This window comes from Carcharodon carcharias, chromosome 11, assembly GCF_017639515.1.
Source record: "Carcharodon carcharias isolate sCarCar2 chromosome 11, sCarCar2.pri, whole genome shotgun sequence".
Lineage (NCBI taxonomy): Eukaryota > Metazoa > Chordata > Chondrichthyes > Lamniformes > Lamnidae > Carcharodon > Carcharodon carcharias.
The window spans coordinates 128,374,382-128,392,052 of NC_054477.1; the positions used below are offsets into that span (position 1 = coordinate 128,374,382).

The 17,671-nt window shown below is 43.1% G+C and overlaps 1 protein-coding gene across 1 annotated transcript in view; it reads right to left on the bottom strand.

Annotated features, from left to right (window-relative positions):
- Positions 1-17,671, bottom strand: part of LOC121284092 (glypican-6-like) — a 1,135,979-nt gene that overhangs the window by 17,882 nt on the left and 1,100,426 nt on the right. The window lies entirely within an intron of this gene.

Here is a 17,671-nt window from a genome sequence, read left to right on the forward strand (position 1 = left end):
ACTAAATCAAGTTGTTGTTTGAAAGTAATAAAATGACAGTGACAATATTGTTACATAGGTTTTTGGAATACACTGCATATATAGCTTCATTCCTGCAATGATTCTGAAATTGAAGATTTCTATTCAAAGGAGGCCTTAATAAAGACATGTAGCAGTATCCTCAGCTCATTCTACTGACAAGGGAAATTTTAATAGCTATAACTTGGAAATTTCAAGGAAACAATCATTCATCTCAAGTACTCTCAGTCCAATGCTGGTTGGAAATTGTAACTGAGCATTTACTATAATGGTCTGGATTGTATTCTTTGTAAAAGAACCTGATGTAATGTACATAACCCAGAGACAGGCATGAATACCTTATTCCCATTACATCACAGCTTGGACTTGTTCTAGGGTGGAAGGGCAGGTTGTTCTGCCTGTTTAATTAATAAGCTGTGAAATCTGGAGGTCTGTGGAAACTTTACTTCAATATGTCACTGAAAGGATGTTGTTCTTCAGCTCTGCACATCTGATCATCTGGGCATTTTGACTCACCAAAGAACAAAGCTGTCACTAACCGATTTTGGAAGTGGAAAAATGCACTCCTGTGACAAGCTGTGACCTTCCTTAAGTTAGTCAGCTGTCAGGACATGTTTCTATCCTGTGTGCTCACCTAAGTGGAGCAACAGGAAACACTAATGGTTTCAAGCTATCCATAACCATTTCACATTTATACTTTCATTGAGCACCAGAAAATGTTTTAAAATTAGAAAATGAAAAGGGAAAATAGGTTTTCTATTCACAGAGACCATTCCCCACTAAAAGGGTTATTGACATAAACTTGCAATGTTTCATCGGGAGATCATATAGTGATCATGTTTTTCAGTAAACGTAGAACAGTAATTAGACATGACTCAAAGCATCTTGTTGGTTATTCAGTTATTCTGGTTTGATGGCAAAGCTGATCGTAGCTTCTGTCAATTGTACAAGACGTACGAGAGTCAAGTGCAGTACTTGCCTCCTATTATGGAAAAATGTCAGATCGGTTCGACTGTCAACTTTGATGACCAAAGTGGCTGGATTTCAGAAATCTATCTGCAGTAAAGTGATTTACAGAAGCAATAGCTTGAATAAGCTCTGCTAATGGTGACAAAAGCAAATTTGAAGTTAATTTTAACTGGTTGTTCCTACTACGTAAAAATTGTTTAACACAACATAAGTTAATTTAAAGATAATCGATTTTTAGGAAGGATTAGGAACATAGTCTTCTTGAATGTAACATAGGTGACAAGTCAACACAATGGTGCTCTGAGGAGGCACTGAGTGCAAGCTAAGTAAACTGCCTAAGAATCCATTTACTATTCTGCTTCTTTGCAAATGCACTGCACTGCCTACTCTTAGTTTCATGTGACATGGGCTTTGGATAAGTACATTGGTATCACACAAGCAATTATACACAGGAACTTTTGATGTGATCGCCCTCTGTTACAACCAATTATACTCATGAAGTTCTCCAAGGAATATTGCTGACACTAACAGTGAGTCTAATGCCAAACCCCATGTCTTACAAATAGGAAGTCACTGTAGCCTGATATATAACACCAAATGCTTTTTTCTTACTCTCCTTTGCTCTGCTAATACGAGGGTGGAAAATTAACAGTCTCAATTACAGGCATATACAGATAGACATTCATGAGCAATCTATTCCTTTCAAGTCTTAACTAAAAAGTGCCTCAACCCTCATTTATGAGTTTTCTCCCTTTAATCCATTAGGCTTCTCCATTTTCTTTTTTTGTCACTTTGCATTTTTTATTTTACAGAAGGTTGGCTTCTCTAAGATGAAATAATTACTTGGTTTATATGAACTGTTATTAAGTCCCAGAGATCATAAAATGAAAAATCCTAAACAAATCTGAATTCCACAAAACAACCTCTCCCTCTGACTGTATGTAAACATTTAGTGTTGGTGTGAAGCAGTTTGCACTTTACACTGACACATATCCAGAGTTTGAGCCTGACCTAATTTTGGAAAGAATGGAACTAGACATCCTCTTTGGTACTGATCAGGACAGGCCCTTACTCTGTAGGGTGCGTTTATACTGCAGTGGCTGTGTGAAAAGCTATTACCCAAGTCTGCACTCTTGACTGTTGACGTATTGCTGTTTTATCTCTCTCTTTCCCATCGTTTAAAGAGCTGCATCTACTATGCAAATACATCCTTTGTTCAAATTTCAAAGTAAAATTTCGGAATAAAATCATTACTAAACTGCACAATGTCTCTTGAGTCACTTCTACCTTAAGAAAACGATGCTCGGGCTTCTTTGCCAATGCGTTTGCAATTTTCCTGTTTACTAAAACAAATAAGGGAAATTTTGGACTAATGAGCCCACAAGGAAAATCTTTCATCCTTGATGAAGCTCATCCAGCTTATTTCCACCAATGATAGTACAATCAAAACCTTTTTTGGTGATAGGAAGACAGACTGCACGTGCGTTTGTAATGTTAGGAAAAGGTTAACTCTCACTCAAGAGCCCAGCATCAGCGCACATTCTCTTCAATGTCTTTGAATTGATCATTTAAAATGATGAATATTTTAAGACCAATGCTTTACTTCTGTCCACTCCCCCACCCCATTCACCCACCTGCTGTGCTTTAGTGAATTTTACACACAAGTTGGGAGCTATGTTTTTGCAGATGGAAGTTTCAGTATTGTCTTTGCACAGTTCAAAACTTCAAATTTTAAGAGCGAAGCATTACAAACTTCTCAGCAAAATTTCTCTGCTAAACACGAGGGTTGATAAGATTTAACCAGCAATCAACATTACTGAGCACCTCAAGGTTACCTCCAATAACCTCTTGTAAAGCTACTGTTAGTACATCCACAACATAATTTATTTACAGGAAAATAAAATGCAGAGGTTATACATTTTATTGGGGCTTGCTGACTCAATCAGCAGTAAGTCCGCTGCCAACTCTCTGACATCCCACAGCAATGTTTTATAGATATCTTTAAACTATTAACATCTTATGGAGTAGAATATTAATAGTAGCCTACATTTAACAATAGTAACATCAACAGTAGTCCATTTAAACTTTTAAATGGGCTACCATAAATCCTACAATAGGAAAATTTAGGCCATTGTGTTCAATAATGCCATTTCCAAAATTAATTATTTTGTAATCAGAGAACCATAGGAACTTATATTGCAGCCTGTGAAGCCCCATCATGTGGCCCAAAGCGCTACTGTTCAAAAGCCGGTAAGACAAGCTGCAAAGTTCAAAATGCAGGTAAGTGAAATTAAAGGTTTTGCATGGAGCTGCTTGTCCAATCACAGGCCATTCCTTTCCCGCATTGCAGCAAATGAGGGAGAGAAACAGTCTCTGATTGGAAGAGCGGCAAACACCGGCGGCGGTGAGTGTACTGAGGACTGCTGGGCCTACAGGAAGCGAAGTGCGGTGATGGTAAAGCAGGGCTGGGGAGCTAAAGCACGGTGGGGGCTGAAGCCCAGGGAAGGCAAAGTTTTTGCATGTTGCAATGGGCCGGGCAGGGCGAAGTTGTGGCAGGCCCGGGGAGGAGATGGTGCCGTGGTAAGTATGTGGGTGTGAGTGTGAGGATGTGTGTGTGTGTGCGGGAGTGTGAGATTGGGAGTGTGTATGTGTGAATGAGAGAGTGAGTGTGTGTGTGTGGGAGCGTGTGAATGTGTGTATGTGGGAGTGAGAGAGTGAGTGTGTGTGAGAGTGAGTGAGTGTGTTTGGGAGTCAGTGAGTGTGTGTGTGTCTGTGGGAGTGAGAGAGTGAGTGTGTTTGTGTGGGAGTGAGAATGAATGTGTGTGTGTGTGGGACTGAGAGAGTGTGTCTGTGTGGGAGTGAGAAAGTGTGTGTGTGTGTGTGTGCGTGTATGCGTTGGAGTTAGTATGTGTGTGTGTGTGTGTGTGTGTGTGAGAGAGAGACTGTGTGTGGGAGTGTGTATGTGGAAGTGAGAGAGTGAGTGAATGTGTGTGTGGAAGTGAGAGAGTGTGTGTGTGCAGGAGTGAGAGAGTGTGTGTCTGTGTGGGAGTGAGAAAGTGAGTGTGTGTGCACGTGTATGCGTGGGAGTTAGTATGTATGTGTGAGTGTGTGTGGGTGTGTGTGTGTGGAAGTGAGAGAGTGTGTTGTGTGTGCAGGAGTGAAAGAATGAGTGTTTTTGTGTGGGAGTGAGAGAGTAAGTGTGTGTGTGTGTGTGAGTGTGTGTGCGTGTGTGAGAGTGAGAGAGTGAGTACATGGGAGATAGGGAAAGAATGTCTTGCTTCTAGTCTTAGGTTTCTCTCTCACTCTCACCAACACACAACACATTCATACGCACCCACTCAATGGGTGAGAGTGAGTAAGTGAGCACCCTAAGACTGGGAGTGAGCTGGAGACACATACACACCAACCTTCTCACACTCTAGTCATTTTTATTAATTACTCTTTTTTAACTTAACAATTTATCGTTATGAAATTGCTTTACTTTTGCTCAGGAATTGATTCTTTTCTTAATACTTCAACTTTATTTTTGAAATTCAGTTTATTGTTGTGCCAAACCTTATCATTCCGAAATTTGCTCATCATGAGTGAGAAAGAAATGCAAATGTGGCTCCTTGAGTGAAAAGGTTGGACAAGCTTGCCTTAGACCCACATCCCCGCTTTCTGTCCATAACATCATCCTCAAGCTCCATTCTCAACTCCCATTTACAATTATTTCTGGAATCAGCTTCCACCACCTTTTCAGGAGGAGCGTTCCAGATCTCAACAACTTTGTGTCAACATTTCTCACCTACTCTCTAGATCTTTTGTCAATCATTTTGAATCTATGGAACTTTAGTTATTCATCCACTTGCCAGAAGGAACTATTTTTTTTCATCTACACTCTCGATAACTCTTATCATCTTGAAAATTAATAGTCACTTGGGCAAATGTGGCTTAATTAAGGAAAACCAGCATGGATTTGGTAAAGACAAATCATGTTTAACTATTTGATTGAGTTTTTTGATCAGGTGGCAGAGTGGGTTGATGAGGATAATGCTGTTGATGTGGTGTACATGGACTTCCAAAAAGTATTTGATTAGGTGTTGCACAAGAGACTTGTGAGCAAAGTTAGAGGTCATGGAATGAATGGGATAGTAGCAACATGGAGATGAAATTGGTTGAGTGACGAAAGACAAATAGTGACGAACGGTTGTTTTTCAGACTGGAGGAAAATTTATAGTGGGGTCCTCCAGAGATTGGTGTTAGGACCCCTACTCATCCCGATATATATCAATGACCTAGATCTTGGTGTAGAGGGCACAATTTCAAAATTTGCAGATGACATGAAACTGGGAGTAATGTGAACATTGAGGATAGTGTAGAGCTTCAAAAAGATGCATACAAGTTGGCAGAATAGCTGGACAAATAACAGATGATGTTTAGTGCAGAGAAATGCAATGTGATTCATTTTGATTGAAAGAATCATGAGAAACAATACAAAATATACGGTACAACTCTAAAGTGGGTGCAGCAGCTGAGGAACCTGGGTGTATATGTGGATAAATCATTGAAGGTGGCAGGGCAGGTTGAGGGACTGGTTAATAAAACATGTGGCATCCTTGGCTTTACCAATAGGGTCATAGAGTACAAAACCAAGGATGTCCTGTACCCCCACACTGGTCACAGGATGGGCAGCAATGCGACCTATCTGGCTTGGGAGGCGGTGGCAGGGGTGGTAGTGCCAACACCCTTCTTCAGAAGAGGACAGCCACCTAGTGCCGTAAGAGGATGAATGATCTCCTCTGTTCTGCCAGGGTAAGTCACTCTTTTCACCACTCTCAACCCACACACTCACAAACCCATCACACATTCTCAGGGCCCTCACTCACTGCCAGGTCAAGGGACATCATCATTCGCTCTTTCACACTCATGGATTGTCCTCATCTCATCCGTGGGACCACTCAACACCCACACAGGCCAGGCATACTTGTCATCTGGCCTGGCAAGCATCCTACTTACACTTTCTCCATCTCTATCCATGCATGATAAGCTGGCACACAACAAGAGAGACAGGCCCAAAATCGAGGTCCTCACGGACTTTGAAACAGAGCCATCCAGCTGGCTGGCGAGGATCTGGACTTGGATCTGTGCTGACGGTGAGGTCGGTGCTGCTTGACCAAGTGAGGATCCCGCAGTGCAACATCCTTCAGACGACCATGCTGTGAGTGATGTCTCCTGTTTCACAGGCCACTGCCATGCACTAATTATTCTCCCTGGCTTTCACTGGCACATCTGCCAAACAGCCAACAGAATCCCAGGGCCTCCAATCAAACCCCGAAGAAACCTCTGAAGAGGACTCTGGAGGCATCCTCCTAGAAGTCCTGTCAAGGTGCTCACCCACACCCTCCACCAGCGCAGGGACACACACCTCAGTGGGACTTTAGCTTTAGAGTAGCCTTGGGACAACAATCTGGTGAGCACTTCGCACTGTCTGATCTGCTGCAGGTAGCAGTAGGGACTTCTCAGGTCCCCAGCCCTTGGAGGACTGCTGGAGGCCAGAACATTGCTGAGTCCGAGACAGATGACGAGCCTCTGGACTCGGTCATGTTACAGTTGCTGGAGCTGCAAAGGCAAGCTCGGGAACATCAGGAAGGGATGCTTGCTGCATTCTTCAGATTGCAAGGCACGATGGAGGAGTCCATCCGCCTTCAGGCTGAGGTGATAGTCCCGGCATATCAATGCACCGAGGTGAACACTGGTAGGATGGTGGTCGCCATGGAGACCTTGGTCAAGGACTTCACTCCTGCACTGCGGTGCGGGCTCAACCCCATTGTTGATGCCATAATTGGCCTCCATCAGTTTGTACGTGAAATGGGTGCCGGGCAGCTCGATCTCATTCCAGCTATCCCTGCTCCTCAAGAAGTCAGCCTGGGGCCCCTGTGCACCCACTGGGAGGAAGATCCACAGGTGCGCAGTCTGGGCCGATCCACCCAGGTGACTGAGAGTGTCTGGCCCTTCCGACTCTCTTCTTTCTGTGAGCTCAGCAGCTCCAGCTCCACAGGCCGAGAAGTGTACCACTACCACACAGCAGGACCCCGAAAGTAGGCCAAGGCCAAGTCTCGGCCCTCCAGAGTATGCGCACCAAAGTCATCACAGACGGGACATCACAGTCAGCAGGCTGCCTCCATCTCCGCTGTGGATGTTCGGGAGCACCTAGACATAGCGGTAGGGTTAGAATAGTTAAGGAGTAATTCTAATTGTTGCACAGCCTGGGCACGGATGTTAATCACTTGTACATACTGTTCATTATTGTCAGTAAACTCCCATGAGTGTCTCCCTGCCTGTGGCTCCTTGTTCTGATGAGCAGTGTTTTTGTCACTCAGATGTGAAACCTTTCTGCACAAGATAAAGGTAGGTGTGTCAGTCCAGGGCCTCTTCCCTGTGCTTTGTGCAGCCTTCAGACCAAAGTGATGGTCGGGCCTTACTCTCCCTGGACACGTTACTGATACTCGACGGTGCTCGTCTTTGTTGCCAGAATGCGGAGGGCAGGCGTCACAGAGTTCTCTCATTCTTTCAATGTACTCTCATCTCTTCAGCATCTGTGACCACTGATGCTGTGCTCCAGCTCCTGAAGGGTGCGGAAGGTGGACAAAGCATCTGATGCTTCTAAAGTTTCATGGCTGCATCTCTATGATATGACCCTGATCATGGAGTGCAAGCGAGCTGCCCTCAGCCAGACAGGAGTCAGACATTCTCAGAGGCTATGTGAAGATTGATGGAATGTCATCACTGCATGTTACCATCATCCTCCTGCAATTGAGCGACATTAGGGCCTCCACTGCATCTCCATGACAGGAGCATTCTCACAGAGGGTATTCATGCTGCCATAAGTCAGACTGGAGTCAAACGTTCACAAATGCGATGTGAGGAACTATGGGGTCACCTCACTGCATGTCGTCATCATCCTCTGCTATGAGGGCCTCCTGAGTGCACCTGCCTTGTCTAGCCAGTGTGAGAGTCTCATCCCTGTCACCATCGCCTCTGAGGACCTCCTCATCCTCATCCCTGTCGGCGACCTCCTCGTCGGAGGAGACATGCAGCTCCTCAGCCAGCTCATCTCCCCATTGGAGCACCAGGTTGCAAAGGGTGCAGCAGACGATGACAATGTGTGACACCCTCTGCGGACTATATTACAGGGCTCCACCAGACCAGTCCAGGCACTGGGACCTTATCTTTAGCATCCCGGTAGTCTGCTCTATCAAGATGCGAGCTGCAGCACAAGCCTCATTATACTGTCGCTTTGCCGCAGTCTGAGGCCACTGCACGGGTGTTATCAGCCACATCCTCTACAGGTAGCCCTTGTCCCCGAGGAGCCAACCCTGCAGCCTCTGTGGACCCGACCCTGGAAGGTGTCAGGGATCTGTGACTGACTGAGGACTTAGGTGTTGTGCACACTCCCTGGAAACCGTGTGCACGCCTGCAGGATGCATTTCTGGTGGTCACAAACCAGCTGTACATCCAGTAAATGGAAGCCCCTGTGGTTGATGTAGTCCACCGTGTGTTGGGATGAAGATGCCCTCGAAGCTTGTAAAGCAACAGGTGACCCTGGCGAGCTCTGCAGAACGTTGCTGTGCACCCATCTCCAGTTCACCCAAAGTGAAGGCCACCAAGTGCATGTCACCTCTGTGCTGTTGTGAAACACGTCAGCGTGCTTTGAGCGATGTGGACAGGCGATCCAGCAGGGGTGCAAGAGCCTGGTGGGATGGCCTGATAATGATATACTGATGTATTACAATGAGGTACCCGACGACCGATGGCAGGAATTGCGGGCTGAGCTGTTGTGAAACTGATCATGCCATATTGTCCGATCATGCCACCTATCACGCCCACCGCCAGTGGCACAGAAAATTCCGGCCAGTGTCTGGGTGAATATCTCAGTGTTGCCCTGTTAGATGCATAGGGGAAGTTTGACTTTGGGTGATAGCCCAAGTTAATTCTCTCCTGATTTTCTAATGAAGTCAATGAAAATAAAAATTAGGGGGAATGCAAAATTATCCCAATATGAACTCCTGCCAAATAATAGTCTATTGTTTCATATATCATAGCAATATTTTTGACTGCTTGGTTTGAGGGTAAGGCATCACTGTACTCCCTGAACAAACAAACTAACAGCCCAAATCATCTTCAGAATCAATACTTAACATCAGATGATGCCAATTCTTGCAATTTCTTTCAATGTGAGAGCATCATCGGGGAAGACGGTACATGATTGACAGACATTTCTTCTAATAGACTGTTATTGCAGTGCTTTCCTTTGTTCAAACACTTTTAGGAAAATAGCTATTAGGACTACCCTGTGTCATCCATTTCTAAATTAGGATGGACTGGGTGAATAGTCAAGCCTTTTCCCCTAAAAGAACAAGTTTGTTCAATGGGCTAATTGAAACAGAGATACAATACTGAAGCATATACACACAGGCACACATACATACAAACATGCACAGCACTGCACAACTATTCAGCCCAAGAGTTGTACATGATGGTGCCAATGTCTTACTCCAAATCATTCAATATTGATAACTATTTACTTAATAACGTCACAGTGAGCTAATATGAATAAATTAATATTTCCTTCATTTAAAAAAACCCAGAAAGTATTTTAACATCAATTTCATTTCCACATTTCCAACCCTATTTTCACTTTAAGAAGCTTGTTCATAAATCATCCTTTCGACGAAACTTTTTGTCACCATTCCCAATTCTGTTTTACTGGCTTGGTGTCTATTTTCAATATCCCTTTTCTGAAAAGGACTAGGTTAATTTTTTATGTCAAAGGCAAGATATAAATGGAATTTGTTGTTATAATTGATATTTTTAAACTCAAAAGAAAATTTGTTGTCATGCTAAAGAGTCGTTTGTAACTGCTGTTATATACATACACAGCACTGCACAATCATTCAACCCATCGTCGTGTCAATGTCTTAATCTAAATCATTAGATATTAGATATTGATAAATAGTATCAAATATATTACTTTTTGGTTTATTTTTTGATATCAAGGTGCAGAGGGGAGCTCAGCAGCCTGCTTCCAGTTCTGTGCTGTTCTGAAACTCAGCTCGAAGGGTGCACATGAGTATTCTGTTGTGATCTGTTGTATCATTGTTCTTCCTTATGGAGAAAGGTTGGAACCTGTTTAGCAGCTCCCCAAAAGGTGACAATACCAGTGTGCATTCAGCCTGTTAGAGATTGCAGGCATTAGACAATATCCTGGTACTCCATGGCTAAGCAACCAAGCCATAATTCAAATTTTGCTTTATTTCAATTTTTAAAACCCTTCGTTTGCCATGGTCAAAATATGTCAACTGGATTTGAATAAAGCACTGACACTGTGAATGAGATAACTTATGCAGTGGCAACCCTGCTCTGATGAGTAGAGACTCTGTTCAAAGTTGACCTGTTCTCGTTCTGCAGATTCATTTGGAGTCAGTTTTTAGCCAAGGAGGCCTTTTTATTCCACAATGTTAAAAATGTTATAAAGTGGCAAATAAAACAAATTCCAAGTTAAATTAATAAAAATAGCATGTAGAGGAAAGGGGAAAAGGTGAAAAACTGGAAGAGACATAGAGGGAAATATCCTTCCCAGTGTTTTATCCAACTATTACTGTAATAAAGCTATTGTTGATAATTGTTGTAGCTTTATTACTGTAAGGTAATTTGTGTCAGTGTGTAAAGTTAACAATGTGAAACTGAAATTCCTCAGCATGCCAGCAGCTTCAAATTAAATTGTTGAATCTTTAACATGTTTTCAATGCTCATCATGGGATTCTAATGATGGCAGTACTTGGCAGAAATTTGGTCATGTGCCCATCTTCCCCTCCTCACATACTCCCCACACAATTTTCCATTGTTTAAGCTAATGGATTTCTGCCGGGAGCCTTAAAGATGAAAGTTCTCACAGAAAGGTCAAATTTAATCATCTCTCTGAAGGTAAAGATCATCAGAAACCTCATGGACTAAATTGCCCTATGTCAAGTGCTTGACCCTTCCAGGAATGTTTTCATTCACAAAGTCTTGTTATCTTGTGTGTCATGGGGCTCATTGGGTAACATGTGAGAACAATATGACAGCTGCCATGGAAACTAAACTATAAACAGGAGCTGCAAGTAGAAAACGAACTACTTGCTATTCAGAATAAAACATATTGAATTGGACTTTACAAAGTTAATGAAAACAAACAATACACAATTGATAAATCTATTTTACATTAAAATACCTTGATACATGTGTAATTTGCACTGCTGAACCACTGGGTCTTGGAGTCTCCATCTACAACACTAATTTTGTGCAATACTAATATAGAAATCTGTTTAATTCTATCCACAGTGGCACAAAAGAGGAAACAAAGATTTCCCTTGATACATTCTAGCCTGACATCTTGTACGGAGCAGATGCTACAGCTTGTCTGCAGTGTAAATGAATGATACCTTCACATTTTTCTTTCTGCTATAATTCTTCTTCTAGTTTGCTTTAATAGCTACAGTAATTTATCTCCCTAAGGAAATACTTTGATAAATCTTTATAAAACTCTGTTCCTCTATAAAACAAAATGTATATAACTTAATGTCTAAGGAGACCCCTGTAGTTTTAACTGTTTGTATCAGTCACTGCTCCATACCTTGGTGTTCACACTTTTTAGTTGCATTGGGAAATTAGATTAACCATATAATCAGTAGGGGGCAGCACCACTCAATCTTTACCATTAAACCAAAAAGCTTGGACAAAGCAAGAACTAGCAGTATTAGCCTTAGCTGAATTCATTTCTTCTCTCTCTTTATAAAAGGAGTAATATCCAGCAAATACAGCAAAGAATTTCCACTGCAGACATAATTCATTTATTTTACTGTACAAAATATTTTCATATACTGACATTACAATGCTCTCCAAATGTACATAAATGCTATCACATAAATATCCACCAAATCTACCCTGAAATCTGTAGTACATACAAACTACAATTCAAAGACAAACCTTTGGATAGAAAGGTCAAATTCAGACTGTGCTAATCCCTTTGACACAGAGACATGCACTGTAAACAGTTCTTTCATGCTCTGCAATGCAGAAGCCATGCCACCACTCCATTAAAGCTTCTGTCCACCAAGGCCAATTAGTGTGTTTCCACATCAACAAGCAAGTGACTACAGCAGCACATGAGCAAAGGGCTAAGAATTTGACAAACCGTTTGTATTTTAGGAAATTAATGACGAATCAAGACAATATTTCATCCCACGCTCTAACTTTCCTGAGTGAGTCATATACCTTCACTGCAGCAGTCTAACAGGAGAAGCTGCTAACTGCTCCTGAAAACACATTTTTACAATGAGCTACTTAGTTGTTCAAATAGCAAAGAATAATTTAATTCTGCTTTTTAACTGATATTCTCCAGCCAATTAGTTAAGAAACATGACAGTGGCACAGCATCTTGTCTCCAGCAGGGTGACTTTTTAATCGTGCTTCATGCTCTGCACTAAGTTGGCATCTGGCAGCAGACTGTCACTGTCAGCAGAGATAGTGAAACAGCTGGGTCCTACATTCCCCTTGGTGAAAGAAGCCATGTGAATGCAAGTGATTGAGAAGATGGGAAAGTTAGATATCCAGAAATCAAAATAGACAAAAGAATCAAGGGATTGGATGACGCAGATGTGTATCCGTCAGTAACTCTGACCGCAGCGATTAATCACTTTTATGTTGATACAGTCCTATTGATGACAGTTGTGCAATTTTCTATGAACTTAAAAGCATTAGAAGCCCGCATTTGCTTGGGCTTATCTATCTCCACCTATTAAAAAATGCAAGCCTTGAGCAACAACGGGAACAAGGTAAATAGGACTGAAGCATGACAGTCATAGCTGTTAGTGTTCTCACACAACCCTATTAAAGTGTCTATATTCTTTGGTGAACTTCAGATCCGTTCAATTGTCAATAGATTTTCTGTAAGAATGAATAGTCCTCACATTCAAGCCTTATGTGAATCATTCTACCACTTGACTGTTGAAAATGCCAAGCTTGACTAATTCCAAATTTCTAAATGCAAACACCAATCTCCTGTATGTTAGCTTCTGGCTCTAGGCCTGGGTCAGTAGCTCACAAGCCTCGATTTTAACTCTTCTGCCTGGCAGAAACTGGGCAAGAAGCAGTAAAAACAAGGGGAAATGACTTGTCCAATTGCAATCTTGCATCGTTTCCATCAGTTTTGAATATTTATCTACTCTCTTGAGCAGATGAACAGGACACATGCAGGAAAGCAGCAGGTCCTGTTTTAACTATGCCAATGATGATAATGGCGTCCAAACTGCAATTTTAGTCCAAGGTGTGAGTGGGGAAAGCAGTGAGAGTTTTCTTATCAGGGCCAAACCTGTCTGCATGTGGATTGTAGGTCCTAAGAGCCCTGGGCAGTAAGTTTTAAATTTTTTTTATGTTTCCTTGCAGGCCAGGAGGAGTATTAAAAAAGAAGCCTTGGACCTTCTTACCTGGGCTTTGCCACCCCCACCCTGGATTGTCTTTTCCCTCAAGTCCCACCCTACCATCGACCTGACCACCAGAGATAGGTTGTGACCTCCTCCTGTAAGTTTCCACTCTTACCCACCAGCCAAGTATTACAAATCCAATGAACTCAATTAACCGCCCATGTCCCTCTTTGCCCAATGGAAGGGAGGGGCCTCTCATTCCTTCTCTGTTCAGGAATTTACCAATCTGTCTTCCAAGGCTATATGTTTGGGGCACCATTTTTGTTTCTCTACCATGCAACTTTCACTCAGAAATAAGGCCAGACACAGGCCCAGATCTGTGAACAACTTCAAGTGCTGACTTAGGCCTCGTGTGTTTGCTCTGAACTCCTATAGGAAACAGGGAGGAACTCATTAATAAAGAACTTTTGGTATTGCCCATGAACTATGGGTGATGTTTCAGGTGGCACACTTTCTTCATGGATCCCTTCTGACAATTCCACTCTGGCAAGAAGAGGAAGGAGAGAAGGGAGCGGGATGGAGGAACCAACCGAGGAAGATATGCTCGCAGGACTCCTTCCCCTTCCAACAGAGTTTTCAGAACAAATACAGGGAGCTGTATATGTAGCAGTGCATACAGAGGCTTTGTTTCTCTAGGGAAACAGTGACAGTGTTTTGTAACCTCCTGCAACCAGCCTCCACAGCTAGTACAGCATTACCTGTGGCAGGCAAGGTCACTCCAACATTGAACCTCTTCACTTCCAGCTCTCTCCAAATGGCTGCAGGAGACATCAATAACATCAGTCAGTGTGCACTTCATGATTGCATTAAGCAGGTGGCTGATTCAGTGTTTTCTATAGAAAAGCCTTCCTCACTTTGCCAATAGATAACCAGAAACAACAGAAAATGACTTTATGGTTCACACAGATTGCAGAATTCTTCCAAAGGTATATTTGACTGCTCCCATATCGTCCTGAATCACCGGAGTCTCCTCTCCATTTTTGTGCAACTGGTGTGTCTTCTCCTTGGGCAGTCCCTCAGAACTGGGGATGACTTGCTTCCACTCTGTTTCAATGGGTTCTGAGATGGCTGATAAATCCAATGTGTGATCTCCAGACTCTGTCACATGTGGGGCAGGTGGTGCTTGAAGGGTCAGGTAGATAGGTAGTTTGGAGGTTTTTGCACATTCTCCGATGCCTCGATAAAGTCTCTCTATGTGTTCGGTGTCCTCCTAAATAAATCTTCTCCATTTTGGTCAGTTACAAGCCGGGGACTCCCATGAGTCAGTGGGGATGTCTGAACTCTTCAGGAACGCTTTCAGAACATCCCCAAAGCATTTCTGCTGTCCTCCTGGGAGTCTCCTGTCACAACGGAGTTCTGAATAGAACAGTTGCTTCGGGAATCTGGTGTCAGGCATTGACATGTCTGTGAGCAACAACTTGTGTAATCACCAGTAATGCATCATGCAGATCTGTGCCCACTTTCCTGGCCTTTGACATGGGGCAATCTTCTAGCTCACACTCTTTGCCACAGCATAGCAAGTGAGAGGCTGGCATCTCGGGGGCAAGGACTACACCCTACACATTTGGCTGATGAGTCCTCTAATGAACCAATGCTTGGCAGCTGGCTTGTGAGCAGCATGAGGCTCTTTTAAGCATAAGAGTGCGACTTAGTTCTTGTGCCATGAAATTGTTACATTGCGCATTGGAGGGAGGTAAACAGCCTTGACGATGAACAGTTTCACAGAGGGAGAGATCTGGACAGCAGGCAGCAGCACTGGAATGAGGGAGGGAGGAGAATTACATAAAAGATCAAGGATTCATTTCAGCTGATCTTGAATTTGCTCTGCTGCTCAGCAAGTCCATGATTGATTCAGTCTCCACCCCAGCGCCATTGCGAGATTCCTTATATAGTTTCTCACTGGTCTGATGTGGGGCTACGTGTCCCGGTCAGAGCTATTTTGGAGCGGCTTCTCTGGTTCAAAGACTTATATCCAGAATGGAGACGCACAAGGTCTCTAGCTCGAGCAGTGATTAGCCTTGATGACTGTGAGTATCATCTTACTTAAAATATATTATGATTATAGTAAAAAGAATTGAATGTAGGTAAAATATAACAAATAATTCAATGAAGTAATAAAAATATCTATAAAGATTGTCCGTGCCTTGCAGCTCTTAAGTACCTGAAGATTATTGCTTGCAGCTGTAAGTTTAAAAGGTTTGCCCATCCCTGCACTATACTCACATCCATGTCACTAGATCTTGTATCAAGCAATTTGCATCCTCAAGTAACAATTCAAATGATAATGCTTGGACTAATTTTAATTTTAATACAGCTCACAGTGTCCTATGTGACAGCAATTTGTATATGCTGCATAACTTTGCTCTGTAACAGGCTTAGCACATGGAGCTACCTATTGATGAGGGAGATGACACTGATGGTAGTCAGGATGGTAAGGAAGTGGGATGGGTTGAAAGCTGCTTGCAGTCAGATTCTTCAACAGCAGCTCATTGAAGAGTTCTGACCAGTCTCTGCTCCTCTATACCAACTGTCACGTTCAACATCTTTCTCAATCTTTCTGCCTTTGAAAATTGCTTCTGTCTGAAGACCAGCACTGAGCTTTACAATAACTGACATTGCAGGATCACCAGCTATTACAGGAATAGTTCTGTCTAAACAAAGATTTCAGAAAGGATTACAATTTTACAGCCTTATGCAAATGCAAAACTATAATTATTGCCCTGCTATGAGCCCTAGTAATTCCCTTAAGTGCTATCCTCCCTGCTGTTGACTTCCCTTGAGATGTTTCCCTCAATGGCTGTTGTGTGAGAAGTAGCAAGCTTCTGTGGCTCAGTCAATTTTCCTTCAGGTGCATGTGGTCACTGACCTGAAAAGCCTGGCTTCAGACTAGAGCCACATGGTTTCGGTTGGCTTTCTGGACCAGGGCAGGTATTGGTTCAGGGATGGAAGGGGTGCAATGGTGCTATTATCTGAAGAGATGGTTTCACAGGAACAGGAGAAGACAATTTAGGTCATGTTACAACTCCATTACATGACTGCCGCTGCTACTATGCTACAGCTAGGTATCTTCATTGATCTGCTGGATAGCATATTATAGGGCAGCTATGATTGCATTGAAGGGCCTGTCCAATTGGTCCCTCAGCCTCTCAGGAGGAGATGGGTGAGCAGCAGAGCCTGTATGTCCCCAGTGTGTGCATCCCTGAGAGATGCCACCACTATTGCCGCAGAGGGCCTAGTTCCAGCTATCATTGACATGACCACACACTCGGGTTGACTGTAGACTGTTGATGCTATTTGCCAGAATCTGGCACCAGTTGGTAGTGGACACCTTCTACCAGTTCTGAAGGGGAGGTGATGGCATAGTGGTATTGTCACTGGACTAGTAATCCAGAGACCCAGGGTAATGCTCTGGGGAAACAAAAACAGAATTACCTGGAAAAACTCAGCAGGTCTGGCAGCATCGGCGGAGAAGAAAAGAGTTGACGTTTCGAGTGACGATTCTCGAAACGTCAACTCTTTTCCTCTCCGCCGATGCTGCCAGACCTGCTGAGTTTTTCCAGGTAATTCTGTTTTTGTTTTGGATTTCCAGCATCCGCAGTTTTTTTGTTTTTAATGCTCTGGGGACCTGGGTTTGAATCAAACCACGGCAGATGGTGGACTTTCAATAAAAATTGGGAATTAAAAGTCTAATGATGACCATGAAACCATTGTCAATTGTTGTAAAAACCCATGGTTCATGAATACCCTTTAGGGAAGGAAATCTGCCGACTTTACCTGGTCTGGCCTACATGTGAGTCCAGACCCACAGCAATGTGGTTGACTCTTAAATGCCTTCTGAACAAGGACAACTAGGGCTGGGCAATAAATGTGGCCTAGCCAGCAATGCTAATATCCCATGAGCAAATAAAGAGGGAAAAGATATGTTCTGAAAGCTCCCTTGCAGGCAGTGCAACATATCAGCAATTACTGGTGATCTCTTTTTAAAGACTGTCATCCATAAAGTCTGCACCTTTGACCGTTTAAACAGAAATAGGATGCAAGCTGGTTGTCTCATGAGCTGATTCCTGATCATTACTTCCACCTGCTCCTGTTCAGTAGTGCTCAGACTCCTCTCGCTCTGCCACGTGGCACTGATTCCTGTGTTGGTGCTTGGGAGATTCAGACCAAATGCACCTGTGGGT